Source organism: Scyliorhinus torazame, chromosome 8 (genome assembly GCF_047496885.1).
Source record: "Scyliorhinus torazame isolate Kashiwa2021f chromosome 8, sScyTor2.1, whole genome shotgun sequence".
Lineage (NCBI taxonomy): Eukaryota > Metazoa > Chordata > Chondrichthyes > Carcharhiniformes > Scyliorhinidae > Scyliorhinus > Scyliorhinus torazame.
This window is the reverse complement of record NC_092714.1, coordinates 269504954-269522488: the sequence shown is the minus strand read 5'-3', so window position 1 is coordinate 269522488 and position 17535 is coordinate 269504954. Positions and strand designations below refer to the sequence as shown.

General features: G+C 48.2%; 1 long non-coding RNA gene across 1 annotated transcript in view; it reads left to right on the top strand.

Moving 5' to 3' along the window:
* LOC140428629 (uncharacterized) overlaps positions 1-17535 on the top strand; it is a 50289-nt gene that overhangs the window by 578 nt on the left and 32176 nt on the right. The window lies entirely within an intron of this gene.

Below are 17535 nucleotides of genomic sequence, written 5' to 3'. Positions count from 1 at the left end.
TGTTTTCTGTGGTGGAGAATTCCACAGGCCAACCACTCTGGGTGAAGAAATTTCTCCTCATCTGTGTCCTAAATGGTCTACCCTAGGCATTTACAAAGTTGGGGTCGGATCACGCGTGGGTGTCGGGAGGGTCGGGGAGCCGTCTGCCGTGGTGCTCCCGATTGCGCAAATTCGTGCCCAACAGCTGCTGCCGCCAGCTTTTTACATTGCCGGCTGCGAGCGCTCTTCAAAATGATGACCCCGACCACATAAAATAATGCGACCGCACTGTGCACGTGCACCAATGAGCGGGCACGCGTGCGCAGTGCGGCACCATTTTTAAAATATGGTCGGGTCGTCATTTTGAAGGCCGCTCGCAGGCGGCATTGTTAAAAGCCGGCTGTTGCACGCAAATTTGCACAGTTGGAGACGCAGCAGACGATTAAAAAAAAAATCTGAAAGGAGGCAGAGAGCAGGTCACGCCCCCAAAGTTGACGTCACGTGTTTTGGACGTGATTGTGTTTCCTATATTTTGTCAGCAGCAAACAAGGTAAGAGACAATGGTAGGACCGGGGTCGCGAACGTCGGCTGGCGGAGGTCGCGAAGGTCGGCCGGCGTGGGTCCCGAAGGTCGGCCGGTTGGTAAAAAATGGGTCCCCGGAAAAAAGGTTTGAAAAATACTGGTCTACCCAATATCCTCAGACTGTGACCCCTGGTTCTGAACACCGCCACCATCAGTAACATCCTTGCATCTACTCTGTCTAGCCCTGTTTGAATTGTATTGGTTACTATGAATTTCCACCGCCCCCTCCTCCTTTCTGAACTTCACCTAATACAATCCACCAGACTCAATCCCTCCTTGTACCTAAGTCCTGCCACCCTAGGAATCATGATGTGGAGATGCCGGCGTTGGACTGGGGTGTGCTCACCCTAGGAATCAGTTTGGAAAACCTCTGCACTTTATATGAAGAACATCTTTCCTCAGGTAAGTATTGTTCTGTGTACAGTCCAGACAGATCGTTCCATACGTGAAAACGTTTTGGATGCTTATCTTCAGGACTGGTTATAAGGACACCCAGGTCTCGTTGCACATTCCCCTCTCCTAATTTATGGCTATTCAGATAATAGTCTGCCTTCCCGTTTTTGCTACCAAAGTGGATAACTTCAGATTTATCCAGGTTAGACTGCATCTGCCACTCATTTGCCCATTCACTCAACTTGTCCAAATCACACTGAGGGATCTCCGCATCCTCACAGCTCACCTTCCCACCCAACTTTGTGTCATCTGCAAATTTGGTGATGTTACATTTGTTGCCAATTTAATGGAATACTATCCCACCAGCGTCACCAATAATGTTGCGAATTGGCACAGGAGTAATGTCGCCAATAATTAATGATGTTCTTTAGAGTCGCCAGGTATCAAATGATACCACCACAAGGCTTTACCGGATATTGATCAAAGGACCACACAACCAGTTAGTCAGTTCAAGTTCAAAGATGGTTTATTTGCACACTAGGATTACTTCGACATGCAACACAAAACACTATAAGTTAAACTACACCTAACAACTACAATAACCTATACTTAACTTCAGGGCAACCGGCTCTATGCAGATGGGCAAGACCTTTGTCCGGATCTTGCGTGGCTGGGTATCTCTGTTTCTGCAGGGCTCATCTGTCTGGTAGCGATCGTTGGTCTGGAACTTGTCTGTCTGGTTGTTATGCTGTTGGCCTCTTTTTCACCCAGTAGTTGAGTCGGTGGAGGGGGGGAGGGGGGGGGGGGGGGGGGTCGCGGTGTGTGGGCGGGGGTGGTGGTGATCGTCGCCGGTGGGCCTGCGGGTGCCAGATCTTGAAGTAGCTGGGTAGTTGTGGAGGGACGGTGTAGGATCGGGGGTGGTGGAGGTGGTGATGGTTGCTGGGGAACCTGCAGGTGCCAAATCCCGGAGGGAGACTGTGTCCTGTCGCCCGTCATGATGTGCCACGTAGGCATATTGTGGATTGGCATGGAGGAGCAGGACCTTCTCCACGAGGAGATCTGATTTATGACTCCTCGCATTTTTCCGGAGGAGGACGGGCCCTGGGACTGTCAGCCAGGACGGGAGCGAGACTCCGGAGGTGGACTTCCTGGGGAAGGCAAACATACGTTCCTGAGGGGTCTCGTTAGTGGCAGTGCACAGGAGCGACCGGATGGAGTGGAGCGCATTGGGGAGGACCTCCTGCCAGCGAGAGACTGGGAGACCTCTAGACCGTAGGGCCAGGAGTACGGCTTTCCAGACCGTCGCGTTCTCCCACCACCTGTCCGTTGCCCCGGGGGTTGTAGCTGGTCGTCCTGCTGGAGGCGATGCCCTTGCTAAGCAGGAACTGATGCAACTCGTCGCTCATGAAGGAGGAACCCCGATCGCTTTGGATGTAGTCGGGGAACTCGAACAAGGTGAAGAGACTGCAGGGCCTTGATGACGGTGGCAGAGGTCATGTCAGGGCATGGGATGGCAAAGGGGAATCTTGAGTACTCGTCAACAACGTTGAGGAAGTACACGTTACGGTCAGTGGAGGGGTGGGACCCTTTGAAGTCGATGCTGAGGCGCTAAAGGGGAGAGAGGCCTTTACCAGGTGCGCTCTGTCTGGCTGATGGAAGTGCGGTTTGCACTCCGCGCAGACCTGGCAGTCCCTGGTCACGGTCCTGACCTCGATGGAGTAAGGCAGGTTACGAGCCTTGACAAAATGAAAAAAACGGATGACAGAGGTCATTGTGGAGGGCCTGAAGTCGGTCTACTTGTGCGCTGGCACAGGTACCGCGGGATAGGGCATCTGGGGGCTCATTGAGCTTCCCCGGTCGGTGCAAAATATCTTAGTTGTAGGTGGAGACCTTGATCCTCCACCTCAGAATCCTGTCGTTTTTGATTTTGCCCCGCTGTGTGTTAAACATGAAGGCAACCGACCGTTGGTCATTGAAGAGAGTGAATCGCCTGCCGGCCAGGTAATGCCTCCAATGTCGCACAGCTTCTACAATGGCTTGGGCTTCCTTTTCGATGCAGGAGTGTCGAATTTCGGAGGCATGGAGAGTACGGGAGAAGAAAGCCACGGGCCTGCCCGCCTGGTTGAGGGTAGCGGCCAGAGCAAAGTCCGACGCATCGCTTTCCACCTGGAACAGAATGGACTCGTCCACAGCGTGCATCGCGGCTTTGGCAATATCTGCCTTGATGCGGTTGAAGGCTAGGCGGGCCTCAGCCATTAGGGGAAAAATGGTGGATTTAATAAATGGACGGGCCTTGTCTGCAAAATTGGGAACCCACTGGGCATAGTAAGAGAAGAGCCCCAGGCATCGCTTCAGGGCCTTGGGGCAGTGAGGGAGGGGGAGTTCCAGGAGGGGGGCGCATGCGATCGGGGTTGGGCCCTAGGACTCTATTTTCCACAACGTAGCCAAGGATGGCTAGGCGGGTTGTGCGAAAAACGCATTTTTCCTTATTGTAGGTGAGGTTCAGGAGTTTAGCGGTGTGGAGGAAGTGCCGGAGGTTTTCGTCATGGTCCCGCTGGTCATGGCAGCAGATGGTGACATTATCTAATTACGGGAACGTGGCCCGCAGCCCGTACTGGTCAACCATTCGGTCCATTTTTTGTTGGACATTGGTGACACCGAAGGGAACCCTGAGGAATGGTAGAGGCGGCCATCTGCCTTGAAGGCAGTGTATTGGCCGTCCTCCGGGCGGATAGGGAGTTGGTGGTACGCGGACTTCAAGTCAACTGTGGAGAAGACTCGATACTGCGCAATCTGGTTGACCATGTCAGATATGCGGGAGAGGGGGTATGCGGGAGAGCTGTGTGTACTGGTTGATGGTCTGACTGTCGTCGATGACCATCCGGTGCTTCTCCCCAGTCTTGACGACCACCACTTGGGCTCTCCAGTGACTGGTACTTGCCTCAATGATCCCCTCTCTTTGGAGTCGCTGGACCTCCGACCTGATAAAGGCCCTGTCCCGGGCACTGTATCGTCTGCTCCTAGTGGCGACAGGCTTGCAGTCCGGGGTGAGGTTAGCGAAGAGTGGGGGTGGGGCGACCTTAAGTGTCGCGAGGCTACAGACGGTGAGTGGGGACAGGAGTCCACCGAACTTTAAAGTAAGGCTTTGGAGGTGGCACTGGAAGTCAAGCCCCAGTAATAGGGCAGCGCAGAGATGGGGAAGGACGTAGAGCTTAAAGTTAGTGTACTCTACGCCTTGTACAGTAAGGGTCGCGACACAGTACCCACGGATTTTTACTGAATGTGATCCGGAAGCCAGGGAGATTTTCTGGGTCGCGGGTAAAATTGGGAGGGAGCAGCGCCTTGCATATTCGTATCTGGGTGTATGAAGCTGTCTGTGCTCCTGGAGTCGAAAAGGCAGGCTGTCTCGTGCTCGTTGATCCGCCCGGTCATTGTAGATTTTGCGAGGTGATGAGGCCGGGACTGGTCGAGCGTGATGGAGGCGAGCTTCGGAAGGTGATGGGTAGGCCGGTCAGAGGTAGTGGCGGCCAGCGTACGACCGGGTGAGCAGGGCTCCCAGGAGGCTGCGGAGTGGTCCCAAGATGGCGGCCCACATGGGTTGTGTGTGGCAGGTGGCATCGGCAATGGCGTCTGTTATGGGAGAGGTGTTTTCAGAACCCCAAAATGTATCATGGAGTTCAACCAACCCCCACCTTTAATGGATTGTTGCTTTTGAAGCACACGGCTTGTTCCCCAGGTGTAGTATTACAATTATGGACACGTAGTTTTTTAAAAAACAAAACAATGTTTATTCCATGAACTCAAATTAACCATTTAAATAAACATTGGATCTCTTAACACCCCTTAGTTCAAAGATAACCCCGAAAATAATACAGCACTACCCAATCCTGCAAACTGTTCCTTTACACATCCAAAAGACTTCACCTTCACAAAAACAGTAACACCAGGTTACAGTTAATAAATATTATCTGTTGGATGGCAGAGAGATATCAGCTTGGTTGACTTCAGCTCCAGCACCTTGCTTTTTCTTCATGCAGCTCACCACCAAAAACACAGTCACACCCAAGCTCTGTCTCAAACTGAAACGAAAAACCCAGAACTAACCTCAAAATGGCCGAACTGAGCTCAGCTCCACCCACTCTGACATCACTAGTTTCTTAAAGGTACATTGCTTAAACATCCATTTCTTAAAGGTACTCTCACATGACACCTCCCCCCAAGAAAAATAAAAATAAACCATCAACTTCAAGATGATTTCATTTTTACCCTTGCACCATCAATTAAGAAATGCACACAGTAAAAATACTTTTTCATTTTAAAAAAACACGCAAACAGGCATAATAATATAGTCCATTTTTCCCGTTCTTCTTCCTCCAACCGAAAACCTTCTCGATTGACAGTCTCTTTGAACAAGAAAGTCTCTGCTCGATCCATCCATTCCTCTACTCGGCATTTCCCTTTAGAATCAGATGCTTTAGTTCAATCTGACCACAGAGCCCCTTGCAAATCTCCAATACAGGAGCACTGGTGATCACAGCTTTCAGGCAGTCAAATGCCTGTTGAAAGTCCCCTGTCCATTGAAATTTTTAACGTTTCTTCAGCAATTCCACCAGTGGAGCAACCAGGCTACACATCTCTTGCACAAAGGTTCGATCAAATTCATTCATGCTAAGAGATCGCATTATTTCCCTTCGTCTTGAGGGTATCGGAAACTCCTCAAGGAAAGTAATTCGGGCTTCTCCAAATTCACTTTCGGCTAGGTTCATCACCAAACCTGCTGCCTGAAGTCGATCGAAGAACTCCATACGATGTTTTAAATATTCTTTCCATGTCTGGAAGTTGGAAATAAAAACAGATTGTTCCACTTTCTCAATGCAATCCTTCAAATGTGGGATAGGGTAAGAGTCCGTTCTTGTAACTACATTCACCTTTCTATAGTCCACACACAAATGTTGGTTTAGGTACCATCACTATGGGTGAGCTCCATTGGCTGCAACCCAGTCAATTATGCCACTTAGTGCCAGGGGCTTAGACGGGGCAGAGTTTGTAAGGAGCATCCAGGAGGGCTTCTTAAAACAATATGTAAACAGTCCAACTAGGGAAGGGGCGGTACTGGACCTGGTATTGGGGAATGAGCCCGGCCAGGTGGTAGATGTTTCAGTAGGGGAGCATTTCGGTAACAGTGACCACAATTCAGTAAGTTTTAAAGTACTGGTGGACAAGGATAAGAGTGGTCCGAGGATGAATGTGCTAAACTGGGGGAAGGCTAATTATAACAATATTAGGCGGGAACTGAAGAACATAGATTGGGGGCGGATGTTTGAGGGCAAATCAACATCTGACATGTGGGAGGCTTTCAAGTGTCAGTTGAAAGGAATACAGGACAGGCATGTTCCTGTGAGGAAGAAAGATAAATACGGCAATTTTCGGGAACCTTGGATGACGAGTGATATTGTAGGCCTCGTCAAAAAGAAAAAGGAGGCATTTGTCAGGGCTAAAAGGCTGGGAACAGACGAAGCCTGTGTGGCATATAAGGAAAGTAGGAAGGAACTTAAGCAAGGAGTCAGGAGGGCTAGAAGGGGTCATGAAAAGTCATTGGCAAATAGGGTTAAGGAAAATCCCAAGGCTTTTTACACTTACATAAAAAGCAAGAGGGTAGCCAGGGAAAGGGTTGGCCCACTGAAGGATAGGCAAGGGAATCTATGTGTGGAGCCAGAGGAAATGGGCGAGGTACTAAATGAATACTTTGCATCAGTATTCACCAAAGAGAAGGAATTGGTAGATGTTGAGTCTGGAGAAGGGGGTGTAGATAGCCTGGGTCACATTGTGATCCAAAAAGACGAGGTGTTGGGTGTCTTAAAAAATATTAAGGTAGATAAGTCCCCAGGGCCGGATGGGATCTACCCCAGAATACTGAAGGAGGCTGGAGAGGAAATTGCTGAGGCCTTGACAGAAATCTTTGGATCCTCGCTGTCTTCAGGGGATGTCCCGGAGGACTGGAGAATAGCCAATGTTGTTCCTCTGTTTAAGAAGGGTGGCAGGGATAATCCCGGGAACTACAGGCCGGTGAGCCTTACTTCAGTGGTAGGGAAATTACTGGAGAGAATTCTTCGAGACAGGATCTACTCCCATTTGGAAGCAAATGGACGTATTAGTGAGAGGCAGCACGGTTTTGTGAAGGGGAGGTCGTGTCTCACTAACTTGATAGAGTTTTTCGAGGAGGTCACTAAGATGATTGATGCAGGTAGGGCAGTAGATGTTGTCTATATGGACTTCAGTAAGGCCTTTGACAAGGTCCCTCATGGTAGACTAGTACAAAAGGTGAAGTCACACGGGATCAGGGGTGAACTGGCAAGGTGGATACAGAACTGGCTAGGCCATAGAAGGCAGAGGGTAGCAATGGAGGGATGCTTTTCTAATTGGAGGGCTGTGACCAGTGGTGTTCCACAGGGATCAGTGCTGGGACCTTTGCTCTTTGTAGTATATATAAATGATTTGGAGGAAAATGTAACTGGTCTGATTAGTAAGTTTGCAGACGACACAAAGGTTGGTGGAATTGCGGATAGCGATGAGGACTGTCTGAGGATACAGCAGGATTTAGATTGTCTGGAGACTTGGGCGGAGAGATGGCAGATGGAGTTTAACCTGGACAAATGTGAGGTAATGCATTTTGGAAGGGCTAATGCAGGTAGGGAATATACAGTGAATGGTAGAACCCTCAAGAGTATTGAAAGTCAAAGAGATCTAGGAGTACAGGTCCACAGATCACTGAAAGGGGCTACACAGGTGGAGAAGGTAGTCAAGAAGGCATACGGCATGCTTGCCTTCATTGGCCGGGGCATTGAGTATAAGAATTGGCAAGTCATGTTGCAGCTGTATAGAACCTTAGTTAGGCCACACTTGGAGTATAGTGTTCAATTCTGGTCGCCACACTACCAGAAGGATGTGGAGGCTTTAGAGAGGGTGCAGAAGAGATTTACCAGAATGTTGCCTGGTATGGAGGGCATAAGCTATGAGGAGCGATTGAATAAACTCGGTTTGTTCTCACTGGAACGAAGGAGGTTGAGGGGCGACCTGATAGAGGTATACAAAATTATGAGGGGCATAGACAGAGTGGATAGTCAGAGGCTTTTCCCCAGGGTAGAGGGGTCAATTACTAGGGGGCATAGGTTTAAGGTGAGAGGGGCAAAGTTTAGAGTAGATGTACGAGGCAAGTTTTTTACGCAGAGGGTAGTGGGTGCCTGGAACTCACTACCGGAGGAGGTAGTGGAGGCAGGGACGATAGGGACATTTAAGGGGCATCTTGACAAATATATGAATAGGATGGGAATAGAAGGATACGGACCCAGGAAGTGTAGAAGATTGTAGTTTAGTCGGGCAGTATGGTCGGCACGGGCTTGGAGGGCCGAAGGGCCTGTTCCTGTGCTGTACATTTCTTTGTTCTTTGTTCTTTGTTAAGCATACTCTCAATCTCTGTTAACCTGTGCCAATTTTAAAGGATTAAGTCTATATGGATGTTGTTTGATAGGAACAGCATTTCCCACATCTACATAATGTATAGCCATTTTAGTACTTCCCAATTTATCTCTACAAACTTGCCCATGTGATATCAATAACTCTTTCAGGTCAGTTTGTTTTTCCTCTGGAAGGTAACTTAACAATTCATCCCAATTTTTAAGAACATCCTCATTTTCCAATTTAATTTGAGGTATGTCAAATTCACAGTCATCTGGATTTGGTTTGTCACTTTGAGTTAGAATCATTAAAACCTCCTTTTTCTCTCCTTCCCTTTCAAAGTACCTTTTAAGCATAGTCACATGACACACTCGGTGAGACTTCCTTCGATCTGGTGTTTTTACCACATAATTCACCTCACTTAATTTCCTTTCAATCTGATACATTCCACAAAACCTAGCTTTTAAAGGCTCACCTACCAGTGGTAACAACACTAAAACTTTATCTCCACTGGCAAAACGACAAACTTTGGATTTCTTGTCCATGACCCGTTTCATCACATTTTGTGCAACTTTCAAATGTTGTCTAGCCAATTCACCTCTATTTAATTGTTCCCTAAAATTTGACACGTAATCCAACAGTGTAATTTCTGATTTCTCACCCACCAATTTTTCCTTAATCAATTGAAGTTTGGTCCTCTTACCTCATGACCAAAAATTAGTTCAAAAGGGCTAAATTTGATAGACTCATTAGGTGCATCCCTAATTGCAAACAATACGAATGGGATTCCTTTATCCCAATCCTCTGGATAATCTTGACAATACGCCCTCAACATTGTCTTTAATGTCTGATGCCACCTTTCTAATGCTCCCTGCGATTCTGGATGGTACGCAGTTGATTTAAATTGTTTTATTCCTAAGCTATCCATAACTTCTTTGAATAACTTTGAAGTAAAAGTTGATCCTTGATCCGATTGAATTTCTATGGGTAGTCCATATCTAGTAAAGAATTTAAGTAACTCCTCCACAATCCTTTTAGCTGTAATATTACGTACTGGAATGACCTCTGGAAACCTAATGGACACATCCATTATAGTCAAAAGAAATTGATTCCCACTTTTTGTTTTAGGAAGCGGTCCTACACAATCAATTAAGACCCTCGTAAAAGGTTCCTCAAATGCTGGAATGGGTAGTAAGGGTTCTGGTTTTATCACTGCTTGATGTTTCCCTATCACTTGACATGTGTGACATGAGTGCCAAAATTTTACTACATCTATATGTAGTCCAGGCCAATAAAAATGTTTCTGCATTTTAGCTTGAGTTTTCCTTATTCCCAAATGACCTCCCACTGGTGCCTCATGTGCAATTCGCAACACCTCCTTTCTATACCCTACTTGATGAACTTCTGACCACTTTTCATCCGCCTGCATATGTACAGGTCTCCATTTTCTCATCAAGACATCACTTTTACGGTAATAACACTCTGGTATACTCTTAGATTCCTCTTCCGTATATGCTTTCTTTTTTTTAAAATAATATTTTATTGAAAATTTTTGGTCAACCAACACAGTACATTGTGCATCCTTTACACAACATTGTAACAATACAGATAGTAATGACCTTTTTTAAATTTAAACAAAAACAACAACAAATAAATAAATATTAAATAACAAAAAATAAAAACTAGCCCTAATTGGCAACTGCCTTGTCTCAGGCCACACCCCCCCCATCCCTCCCCCCCCCCCCCCCCCCCCCAAGTCCTGGGCCGCTGCTGCTGCCTTCTTTGTTCTCCCCTATCTATCTTTCCGCAAGATATTCGACGAACGGTTGCCACCGCCTAGTAAACCCTTGAGCCGACCCCCTTAGGACGAACTTAATCCGCTCTAACTTTATGAACCCCGCCATATCATTTATCCAGGTCTCCACCCCCGGGGGCTTGGCTTCTTTCCACATTAGCAATATTCTGCGCCGGGCTACTAGGGACGCAAAGGCCAAAACATCGGCCTCTTTCGCCTCCTGCACTCCCGGCTCTTGTGCAACTCCAAATATAGCCAACCCCCAGCTTGGTTCGACCCGGACTCCTACTACTTTCGAAAGCACCTTTGTCACCCCCATCCAAAACCCCTGTAGTGCCGGGCATGACCAAAACATATGGGTATGATTCGCTGGGCTTCTCGAGCACCTCGCACACCTATCCTCCACCCCAAAAAATTTACTGAGCCGTGTTCCAGTCATATGTGCCCTGTGTAATACCTTAAACTGAATCAGGCTTAGCCTGGCGCACGAGGACGACGAGTTTACCCTGTTTAGGGCATCTGCCCACATCCCCTCCTCAATCTCCTCCCCTAGCTCTTCTTCCCATTTCCCTTTTAGTTCGTCCATCATAGTCTCCCCTTCGTCTCTCATTTCCCTATATATATCCGACACCTTACCGTCCCCCACCCATTTCTTTGAGATGACTCTGTCCTGCACCTCTTGTGTCGGGAGCTGCGGGAATTCCCTGACCTGCTGCCTCGCAAAAGCCCTCAATTGCATGTACCTGAATGCATTCCCTTGGGGCAACCCATATTTCTCGGTCAGCGCTCCCAGACTCGCAAACTTCCCGTCCACAAATAGATCTTTCAATTGCGTTATACCTGCTCTTTGCCACATTCCATATCCCCCATCCATTCCCCCCGGGGCAAACCTATGGTTGTTTCTTATCGGGGACCCCCCCAGTGCTCCGGTCTTTCCCCTATGTCGTCTCCACTGTCCCCAAATCTTCAGTGTAGCTACCACCACCGGACTCGTGGTATAGTTCCTTGGTGAGAACGGCAATGGGGCTGTCACCATAGCCTGCAGGCTGGTCCCCCTACAGGACGCCCTCTCTAATCTCTTCCACGCCGCTCCTTCCTCCTCTCCCATCCACTTACTCACCATTGAAATATTAGCGGCCCAATAATACTCACTTAGGCTCGGTAGTGCCAGCCCCCCCCTATCCCTACTACGCTGTAAGAATCCCTTCCTCACTCTCGGAGTCTTCCCGGCCCAAACAAAACCCATGATACTCTTTTCTATCCTTTTGAAAAAAGCCTTCGTGATCACCACCGGGAGACACTGAAACACAAAAAGGAATCTCGGGAGGACCACCATCTTAACTGCCTGCACCCTCCCTGCCATTGACAATGCTACCATATCCCATCTCTTGAAATCTTCCTCCATCTGTTCCACCAACCGCGTCAAATTTAGCCTGTGCAATGTGCCCCAATTCTTAGCTATCTGGATCCCCAGGTAACGAAAGTCTCTTGTTACCTTCCTCAACGGTAGGTCTTCTATTTCTCTACTCTGCTCCCCTGGATGCACCACAAACAGCTCACTCTTTCCCATGTTCAATTTATACCCTGAAAAATCCCCAAACTCCCCAAGTATCCGCATTATTTCTGGCATCCCCTCCGCTGGATCCGCCACATATAGTAGCAGATCATCCGCATATAAAGATACCCGGTGTTCTTCTCCTCCCCTAAGTATTCCCCTCCATCCCTTGGAACCTCTCAGCGCTATCGCCAGGGGCTCAATCGCCAGTGCAAACAGTAATGGGGACAGAGGACATCCCTGCCTTGTCCCTCTATGGAGCCGAAAATATGCCGATCCCCGTCCATTCGTGACCACACTCGCCACTGGGGCCCTATACAACAGCTGCACCCATCTAACATACCCCTCTCCGAGCCCAAATCTCCTCAACACCTCCCACAGATAATCCCACTCCACTCTATCAAATGCTTTCTCGGCATCCATCGCCACTACTATCTCCGTTTCACCCCTAACAACCTCCGTATGTTCGTGTTCAGCTGTCTCCCCTTCACAAACCCAGTTTGGTCCTCATGAACCACCCCCGGGACACATTCCTCTATTCTCATTGCCATTACCTTGGCCAAGACCTTGGCATCTACATTGAGGAGGGAGATTGGTCTGTAGGACCCGCATTGTAGCGGATCCTTTTCCTTCTTTAAAAGAAGCGATATCGTTGCTTCTGACATAGTCGGGGGCAGTTGTCCCCTTTCCTTTGCCTCGTTGAAGGTCCTCGTCAGTAGCGGGGCGAGCAAGTCCAAATATTTTCTGTAAAATTCAACTGGGAATCCGTCCGGTCCCGGGGCCTTTCCCGTCTGCATGTTCCTAATTCCTTTCACCACTCCTTCTACCGTGATCTGTGCTCCCAATCCCATCCTTTCCTGCTCTTCCACCTTGGGAATTTCCAGCCGATCCAAAAACTCCATCATTCCCTCCCTCCCATCCGGGGGTTGAGCTTCATACAATTTTTTATAAAATGTCTTAAACACTTCATTCACTCTCTCCGCTCCCCGCTCCGTCTCTCCATCTTCGTCTCTCACCCCCCCTATTTCCCTCGCTGCTCCCCTTTTCCTCAATTGGTGTGCCAGCAATCTGCTCGCCTTCTCTCCATATTCATACTGTACACCCTGCGCCTTCCTCCATTGTGTCTCTGCAGTGCCTGTGGTCAGCAAGTCAAATTCCACATGCAGCCTTTGCCTTTCCCTATACAGTCCCTCCTCCGGTGCTTCCGCATACTGTCTGTCCACCCTCAAAAGTTCTTGCAACAACCGCTCCCGTTCCTTACTCTCCTGCTTCCCTTTATGTGTCCTTATTGATATCAGCTCCCCCCTAACCACCGCCTTCAACGCCTCCCAGACCACTCCCACCTGAACCTCCCCATTGTCATTGAGTTCCAAGTACTTTTCAATGCATCCCCTCACCCTTAAGCACACCCCCTCATCCGCCATTAGTCCCATATCCATTCTCCAGGGTGGACGCCCTCTTGTTTCCTCCCCTATCTCCAAGTCTACCCAGTGTGGGGCATGATCCGAAATGGCTATAGCCGTATATTCCGTTCCCCTCACCCTCGGGATCAATGCCCTACCCAACACAAAAAAGTCTATGCGTGAATAGACTTTATGGACATAGGAGAAAAACGAGAACTCCTTACTCCTAGGTCTACTGAATCTCCACGGGTCCACCCCTCCCATCTGCTCCATAAAATCCTTAAGCACCTTGGCTGCTGCCGGCCTCCTACCAGTCCTGGACTTCGACCTATCCAGCCTTGGTTCCAACACCGTGTTAAAGTCTCCCCCCATTATCAGCTTTCCGGTCTCCAGGTCTGGGATGCGTCCTAGCATTCGCCTCATAAAATTGGCATCGTCCCAATTCGGGGCATACACGTTTACCAACACCACCATCTCTCCCTGTAATTTGCCACTCACCATCACGTATCTGCCCCCGTTATCCGCCACTATAGTCTTTGCCTCGAACATTACCCGCTTCCCCACTAATATAGCCACCCCCCTGTTTTTCGCATCCAGCCCCGAATGGAACACCTGCCCTACCCATCCTTTGCGCAACCTAACCTGATCTATCAGTTTCAGGTGCGTTTCCTGTAACATGACCACATCTGCTTTAAGTTTCTTAAGGTGTGCGAGTACTCGTGCCCTCTTTATCGGCCCGTTAAGCCCCCTCACGTTCCACGTGATCAGCCGAGTTGGGGGGCTTCCCACCCCCCCCCCTTGCCGGTTAGCCATCATCTTTTTCCAGCTTCTCGCCCAGTTCCCTCGCGGCTGTATTTCTCCCAGACGGTGCCCCCCCGCCCATCCTTTCCCGCACCCACTCCCCCCTTTCCCCAGCAGCAGCAACCCAGTAATTCCCCCCCCCCCCCCCCCCGCTAGACCCCCCGCTAGCGTAATTACTCCCCCCATGTTGCTCCCAGAAGTCAGCAAACTCTGGCTGACCTCGGCTTCCCCCCGTGATCACGGCTCGCCCCGTGCGGCGCCCCCTCCTTCCTGCTTCTCTATTCCCGCCATAATTATCATAGCGCGGGAACCAAGCCCGCGCCTCTCCCTCGGCCCCGCCTCCCATGGCCAACGCCCCATCTCCTCTCCCCACCTCCCCCCATCACCACCCGTGGGAGAAAGAAAAGTTACCATACCGCAGGATTAATCATACAATCCCTCTTCGCCCCCCCCCCCCCCCCCCCCACTCGTCCCACCACTTTGTCCAAACGTTCATTTTCGTAGTCCAATCATTCCAATTTTTCTTCTACAATAAAAGTCCACGCTTCATCCGCCGTCTCAAAGTAGTGGTGCCTCCCTTGATATGTGACCCACAGTCTTGCCGGTTGCAGCATTCCAAACTTTATCTTTTTTTTGTGAAGTACCGCTTTGGCCCGATTAAAGCTCGCCCTCCTTCTCGCCACCTCCGCACTCCAATCTTGATAGACGCGGATCACCGCGTTCTCCCATTTACTACACCGAGTTTTCTTCGCCCATCTAAGGACCATTTCTCTATCCTTAAAACGGAGAAATCTCACCACTATGGCTCTGGGAGCTTCTCCTGCTCTCGGTCCTCGCACCATAACTCGGTATGCTCCCTCCACCTCCAACGGACCCGTCGGGGCCTCCACTCCCATTAACGAGTGCAGCATCGTGCTCACATATGCCCCGACGTCCGCCCCCTCCACACCTTCAGGAAGGCCAAGAATCCTCAAGTTGTTCCTCCTTGCGTTATTTTCCAGTGCCTCCAACCTCTCCACAGATCGTTTCTGGTGTGCCTCCTGTATCTCTGACTTCACCACCAGGCCCTGTATGTCGTTTTCATTCTCTGCTGCTTTCGCCTTCACGACCCGAAGCTCCTGCTCCTGGGTCTTTTGTTCCTCTTTCAGCCCTTCAATCGCCTGTAATATCGGGGCCAACAACTCTTTCTTCATTTCCTTTTTTATCTCCTCCACGCAGCGTTTCAAAAACTCTTGTTGTTCAGGGCCCCATATGAAACTGCCACCTTCCGACGCCATCTTGGTTTTTGCTTGCCTTCCTTGCCGTTGTTCCAAAGGATCCGCTGCAATCCGGCCACTTTCCTCTCCTTTTTCCATCCGTGTCCAGGGGGAACACCCTTCTGGTTTACCGCACGGTGTTTTCAGCCGTTAAAATTGCCGTTGGGGCTCCTATCAAGAGCCCAAAAGTCCGTTTCACAGGGAGCTGCCGAAACGTGCGACTCAGCTGGTCATCGCCGCACCCGGAAGTCCCCCGTATATGCTTTCTGATATATCCGTTTTATTTCTACATCTTTCTGTTGTAACTCCGCCAATTTTCCTGAACTAAAAATATCCGCCTCATCCTCCACCTGTTCTTGTTCTTTTTCAACCATCTGATCAAAAATCGTTTCTGATAATTGCACTTTAACTTCATCTTCACTCTTTGATTTCTCCTCTTGTCTTAACCTGTGACTTTGCGACCTTGTTACTACACAATCCGGAAAAATCCCAGTATATTCGTCCTTCAACCCTTCAGGTGTCTGATTTTCCACTGGCTTATCAACCACAGTAGGCATCACTCCCACTTGCGATCCAGCTACATCATTACCCAAGATAAACTATTCCTGGACAAGATAGTTTATCTATTAATCCTACTACCACTTCACCACTCTTCACTGGACTTTCCAACCTTACCTTATATAATGGAACGCTACTCCTCTCACCCTGAATTCCACATATCACCACCTTTTCTGGCAACATTCTTCCCAAACTACATAATTCCTCATATCTTACCATTAAAGATTGACTAGCCGCTGTATCTCTTAAAATTGTGACTTCTTTACCTGCTCCTCCTGATACACATGAGTAAACTTTACCCACACAAGTAAATTCTTTAAAGACATCTGGCACCCTCTTAACAATTACTTCTTGAACAGGCTGTACAATCGTTTGCACCTCCTTCGCTTCCCCTGGGCTTTCCTTTACCACTCTTAACAAATCCCACTGTCTTATCCAGTTTTACCACATCAGCCTTTCCAGTGCTTTTCTTCAACCACCAACACTGTGACTTTACATGGCCTAGTTTATTACAGTGAAAACATTTGAAACTTTTCATCTCTTTTACACCCTCCTGGATTTCTTTTTTAATCTGAGGTACACTCTCTTTATTGTCTCCCATCAGATCATCTTTACCTTTACCACAGTCCCCAGTTTCTATCCCTCACCGGCTGAAACTGATGTCGGAAACCAATCTTTGATTTATGAACTAATTCATAATCATCCGCCATTTCTGCTGCTAATCTCGCAGTTTTAACCATCTGTTCTTCCCCATGAGTTCTCACTACATCAGGAATTGAATTTTTAAACTCCTCCAAAAGTATAATTTCTCTGAGAGCTTCATATGTTTGGTCTATTTTCAAAGCCCTTATCCACCTATCAAAATTACTCTGTGCCTTTCAAACTCCATGTATGTTTGACCAAATTCTTTCCTTAAATTTCTAAACCTTTGTAAGCTTCAGGCACTAGCTCATATGCACTCAAGATGGATTTCTTCACCTCCTCATACGTTCCAGATACCTACTCCGGTAGTGATGTAACACTTCACTCGCTCTACCTACCAACTTTGTTTGAATCAGTAACACCCACATGTTCTGTGGCCATTGCATTTGTTTAGCTACCTACTCAAATGAAATGAAAAAGGCTTCTACCTCCTTGTCAAACCTTGGCAATGCTTGGACTTATTTAAATAGATCCCCACCATGTCTTCGACTATGACGCTCTGTCACATTATCCTCATCCATCTTCTCCAACTGTATGTGTCCCTTTGCGTCTACCAATTTTAACTGATTTTCATGTTTCAGAGCCACTTTCCGAAGTTCAATCTCTCTCTTTTTCCCTTTCCTCTCTATCTCTTTCTTTGTTTCTTCTCTCTCCTTTTCTTTTTCCTCTCTATCTCTATCTCTTTTTTTTTCTTTCATTGCATATGCAAGCTGCTTTAATTCTTTTTCATGTTCAAGTTGCTTTAATTCTTTTTCATGTTCAAATTGCTTAATCTGTAACTGGAGCTTTGCCATATCTAATGAGTCAGAATGCACCACAGGCAAACGTAAATGCGCAGATACCGCGTTAAGTACCTCACCTTTTCGTATTTTGCTAGGCAGTGTTAACTGCAATGCTTTTGCCAAACTTAACAGTCTGTTTTTAGTCTCTGTCAGTAAGGTATCACGTGTTACCGTGTCCACCCCCAAAAACTTCTGAGCCTCCGAAAGAGCTATTGTTCACAACACACTCCCCACTTAAACTAAAATACCACACTGGAAAAGCAATAATCTTTCA